We start from the raw sequence: 6,376 nt of genomic DNA on the forward strand, positions 1-6,376 counted from the left end.
AGCAGTGTAGTAGGGGTAGGATTAAATAATCTTATGCTTCTTCCTACTCCTTTTCGGACATGTATAAGTTAATATATATATATTACTGTATTATTTCTACATGTTTGAAATAAAGTTTTTCATTCATTCATTAATTCAATCATTCAGTCTATATGTGTTTACCTTGAGATCAGCAACTCTGTAACATGGGTAACACACACTTATTAAAACAAACTAAACAAAAGTAAAGAAAACCCAACACAGGGCAAGGCAGGCAAAACAGAACTGAAACAACACGCATGACATATGCCGACATAAGACGAATCATACATATTTTGCTCCATTTTCCCAGAAAAAAAAGTTTAAATATGCATAATCTGCTAAATTGTTTATTTTAATATTTTGGAAATAGTGGTGTTCTTGTGTTTTCGAATATTTCTCTCTAACGTGTCCTTGCTTTCATTGCACTTGTTTGTAGCAGTCCTACACAACAATCACACATTAAACACAAGTCTCCTCATATCAAGCTCAAAGTACTTTGCACAGGGCTGAGTCTACACTTGAGAGCTCTGTAAGAATACCACCTCCACCCTTGGAGAGGAAGACTTGGCCTGAAACCTTATCTCCACCCTGCCGCTGATAACCGTGCAGCCCCCTCCCAGCCACATACTCCTGAACGCTCCTTAATGACTCACCCTGTGGCCCGGCAGAGGTGGAGAGCCCTATGTGCGCTATGGCATCACTGAGGCTGAATAATTTATCGTGGGAGCTAAGTGTTTCCATTCGCAGCCAGGGCCACTAAAAACAAGCAGGATCAGGGTTTCTGGGAGGCCCTCTCATAAAATCAAATATGGAGGTATAGGTCTATGAAATGTTTTCACTTTTTACCACCCAGCAGGCGAAAATCAATCAGTTTCAAGTTTGATTTTTTTTTTTCTTTTACAAAAGTAATAGCACACATCTGCAGTATTTGAGGTGTCGTTCATGTCCATAACATAAATGGGAGGAGTTACAAATCTACACTGAAAAAAAGTGTCTTGAATTACATTATATAATCATGTACATTGATTCCACATGAATCAAGTAAAACAAACATAATTTGTTCATGTCTCCCACATAATCGAAATAAGTTATTTTGAAGTAACCAAAGTAAGTAGTCTGAAATTGATTTTATATGGATCCCAGATGAGATTTTATTAATTGAATTTTATATACACTTATATACACCATATCACTGAATTGTAAGATAGTACTAATTAGTTAACAAACTGTTAGTTGGCAATAGGACATTTTAGTATGATGCTAAATGCTAAGTCTGTTCCTTAAGCAAAGCAGCATTGGCACTCTTTTTTATTGCCTTTTCCCCATCACATTTTTTAATAATCATAATAACTTAGATATCATTCGAAAGCTTGAATACTCAAAATTCATCCTGTGAAAACCGTTTTGAAATCACCATTGCATTACCATGAAAAGTGGTACTTTAAATCCTTTTAGCAGGCCCCTCCCCCCTAGTGGGCAGTCTCAAGTGTCATATTACAAAATGTACTACAACATTTTCTAATCAAAACATTTTCTAATCTTAACAAAACACATATCATTGGAAAGGTCTGAGTCTCAAGGTGGTTACTTTTATTTGGTGGTTATTTTGTGAAATTTCACAGGAACTTCAGTTTTGTAATATCAACTTCAAATTTGGAACATAACTTATTTAGATGTATGGCTAGGTGTGCGCGATATACAGTGGGTACGGAAAGTATTCAGACCCCCTTAAATTTTTCACTCTTTGTTATATTGCAGCCATTTGCTAAAATCATTTAAGTTATTTTTTTTTCCTCATTAATGTACACACAGCACCCCATATTGACAGAAAAACACAGAATTGTTGACATCTTTGCAGATTTATTAAAAAAGAAAAACTGAAAAATGCTCAGTATTTAGTAGAAGCACCCATTTGATCTAATACAGCCATGAGTCTTTGGGAAAGATGCAACAAGTTTTTCACACATGGATTTGGGGATCCTCTGCCATTCCTCCTTGCAGATCCTCTCCAGTTCTATCAGGTTGGATGGTAAACGTTGGTGGACAGCCATTTTTAGGTCTCTCCAGAATACTTTCCGTACCCACTGTATATCATCTACGATAATATCATAATTGTTGTTTTAATGATGTGCGATTTGACATTATCAAGTATATCGGAAAAACCAAACAAAACACATCTACAGAGTGCATGCATAAACTATGTAGTCTAATAGGTTAGACTAGTGCACATGTGCATTTAGAGTGCATTCTTTCATTGCGTGATGTGCCCTGCATTCCATTTGGAAGGACTCATCCTTATGCCCTAATCCCTTCAAAGGGTCTATTAAAAAACATTTAGAATGCTCCCAAAATTCAAGATATGGGGGCAGAAAATGTATATATTTATATTATTTCATATAGTTACTCAATATCACATGATGTCATTTTTTTTCTCCAAAAATCAGCATGATTACAAATGTGATATTGATTTTATAACAGTTCAATAAACAAGAAGTTAATATTAAGAGACTTACGTTTTAGACACCATATTGCAGCACTGTTTTGCGTATCTGAGCAACATGGCGGTGTTTTGTTCCTGAATGAATCCCCGTTTGAATGAATCGTTTCAATCGCAATGACTCACATATTTACAGTGGTTTGCTGCAACCTGCTGGCGGTTTTAAGTTCACATTTAATGTATCTTTTCATTTCATTCATAAATAATTTCAAATTTTTATGTTTAAAATATCAAAACATTATTTATGCATTTGTAACTGCAGGCTAATTTCATGCAGGTGCATGTCCCTCTGAGCTGCATTAAACAGTGTAAATACATCTAATTGTCTCTTCAGTGTTTCCTCTGCATTGCAAAGGTGAATTTTGTTGATACTGATTTTATTTGTTTGGTAAGAGGCCCAAATGTCTTATTATTGTAATTGACTTTATTGATTTGACGCAAAAGATAATGCACACTTTTAGAAAAAAAAAAGACTTTATAAAGGTAAAAATGCCCATAAAGGATAAAAATCTATTTAAACTTATTGGAAAAGTTTTATTTCTGTCAGTGCTGTGAACTAATCACCACACAGAATTTGAAAAATATCAAAACTTTAGTAGTCAGCTGTCCACAGCAGTCCTTAAAGGGTTAGTTCACTGCAAAATGAAAATTATGCTGTGAAAATTATGCTTATGCCCAAAGCATCCTAGGTGTATATGACTTTCTTCTTTCAGATGAATCCAGTCGGAGTTATATTAAAAATTGTCTTTGATCTTTCAAGCTCTATCGTTGTACTCAGCGGGTGTTGCATTCCTTCTGTTCAAAAGACGTGAAATAAAAAGCATCCTTCCACAAAAAAATGAATGGTCATAGGAGGTGTTCTGGCAGAAATGGATCGTAAGTCATGCAGAGAATGAGTGAGTATTTCACAAGAGCCATGAAATTTGTTTTCATTGTGAAGACATACAGTGTGTATCGTATGATAGATCCATGCATTGGTATAAAAATAAATGGTAATGACATCTCATGGTGAAGTCAGCTGGACCTGTGAAGTATTTGCTCTTAATTTAGAGAAAGAAAAAAATGATTTAAGGATAGTGTTGCAGTTCGAAGCAGTGGAGGACTGCTAAGCTACATTATTTTCTATGCATGTTGTGATAATAGAGAGAATATAAATCATCATTTTATTATAAAGCATGACACAGTAAAGAAATACTTTGCTTCTACACTGTTTTTATCTAAACAAATTGTGATCTACTGTATACTGTATCTTTGCATAGAGGTGAACATTACTGTTTGTTAGTCTTGGTCTGCGTGTAGCTGAAGTGGAACAAGTATACAGTATTTCTAAATAAACAAAAAAGACCCATTCATGGCCAAAGGAATAATAACAATATTATTTGCAGGAGGCTGATGATATCAGATTCATCTCTGCATGGACCTTCAGTGTTAAGGCATGTACATCACAGTCACGTTGAGGACATTCATGCTGAGACAGGGATCTTTGCAAGGCATTACTTCCCACTGAAGTAAGCAAATGTTGTAGTCTGATCATCTTAAATCAATCTTTGTTGCCTTTATGTCACATGCCATGGTTTGTATCGGCATGTTATGAATTGCATATGAAAGTAAAACACATGAAAAACAAAACATTATAAAAACATTCTGTCATTCCCACTGACCCATACAGAAATTGCATTATAAGGAATTTTACGACCACCTGGGTGAGTTCATGATTCATAGTGTGAGACGCAATGCAATGGCCAAAGATGTGCCTGATGCATGTATGCATAAACCAACAATTGATTTGGTGTGGACTGTAGGACAGACTTGTGCTCAATTATATGGGAAGGGGAAAAAGGGAAAAAAGTTTTTCCAAATGGTACAATAGTATAAGAACATAATTCAGTGCATACAATTCTGTCATGCATTTGGCAAAAAGGTTTTGTTGACTATGCATTTTACCTTTGAAATTTGTGGCAAGTGCAACTATGGCGTCACCGGTGTATCTTTCATACTTCTTTGTGAGCAGTGGTGTAATGACGATTTAAAGGGCACCTATTATGCAAAATCCACTTTTACATGGTGTTTGGACATAAATGTGTGTTGGCAGTGTGTGAACACAACCACCCTACAATGATAAAAATCCACCTACTCCTTATTTTTTAATCCCCATTAAACCAAATCAGTCTCATTAGACATGCCGTTTTGATTCTCTGAGCAATGTGACGTCACAATGTTTAGGCCCCGCCCACAGCCACTGACTGACTGCCGTATTAGCAGAGGCCCCGCCCTGAGTGAGCCGCACACAATCCGCCATGTTTATCTTCACGCTAGAGCATTTAAAAGCAGCATTCAAGTTAGAAATATCTTCTTATTAAAGCTACAGAAGTTATACGGTCAAGAGCAGTGAGTGATTTTCTCTTTTTATTTATTGTATGGGTCATATTAACAGTGTAGACGTTTACATTTAATCATTTAGCAGACGCTTTTATCCAAAGCGACTTACAAATGAGAAGAGCAAACAGAAGCAATTCAGACCAATAGGAGAGCAACAGTATACAAGTGCTGTAACAAGTCTCAGTTAGTCTAGCACAGTACACATCCTAGCAACGACAACAGTGCTAAAATCAAATGAGAAAAGATACAAAAACACTTACAGTATGTTGAACCTCCTGTTGCTTGACTGCTTCTCTCGTAGACAGCAGTACTGTATATTACGCTGCTGTCAATTAAGATAGAGATCTAATATAAACATGCAATCTCTTTCCCAGCTGTTTACCTTCACAGACATAACTAGGGTTGCCAACTTCAGAAAATGAAAATAAGGGACAACTGTGATTCTTTATAGGAAAATAAGGGACAGAATAAGGGATGCTCAAAATATTTGTTCTGTACCACATAGAGTATGTCATTTCCGTGTCTACAGTTAAGTATGTGTATAAAAGGTTCTCAGAAATAATCACATTTGTTTTGCTTAACCTATGTACAATTATTCTAAAAATAAAGTTTAATGTCATACAAAAAATGTCACGCATGATGTTATACACAAAGCATCGGCCTGAGTAAATTTTACCACTATAGAATTGTGATTGCACAAGTGGTGTAGTAATTTAGGAGGTGAATATACTGTGAAATTACATACAATATGGCATACATTTGAACGTCTATGAAACTTCAATCAATAAAGCATTTTTCTTTTTAATCAATGACATTTAAAATTAAAATGTTATTGCAACCATGTAGCCTATGAATTCATGAAAATGAATATTTTTCAATTAAAGAGAACTTGGGAGTGTGTGGGCTGATTTTGGTGCTTGAATTTGTTCGTCAATATTAATGAGGTCCAGGTTTAGGAATATGCTAGAAGTTACAATTTAAAAAATCTATTTAACAACATTAACATACAATACTGAAAGATGTCTTCCTCAGATTGCATGTTTTCTTGCCTAGCTGGATGTTGTGCTTACTTGTGATCAATAATCACGTTCTTTGCATTCACCCAAACTGATTTGGCGAAATCAAAACGCGGATGGTGAAAGGGATTGCCGTGAAGTGGGAGCGACCAAGCGGCAGAGGTTTCTGAAAGGTCTTAAAGCCTTCCTTGTGGCTATGTTCGCAATTCAAACAATGATTTGTGCAAAAAGAATGATTAATTGTTATTTGTATGGTCTAGAATAAGACATGTTCCTGGATCAACATCTTTTGTTGATCCTGGATCAACATTACTGTCCAAAAATATAGACCTAACCCAATCCCTTCCCCTAAACCTAACCCTACCCATAATTATTCCTAAAATCAGAGTGAAATGATAGGTGAATAACAAGGGTGTAGAAGCATCTAACCCTGATTGTAAGCTTAAAACTGACATTTCTCGAA

This window comes from Sinocyclocheilus rhinocerous, unplaced genomic scaffold (assembly GCF_001515625.1).
Source record: "Sinocyclocheilus rhinocerous isolate Xijiao unplaced genomic scaffold, SAMN03320098_v1.1 scaffold807, whole genome shotgun sequence".
NCBI lineage: Eukaryota > Metazoa > Chordata > Actinopteri > Cypriniformes > Cyprinidae > Sinocyclocheilus > Sinocyclocheilus rhinocerous.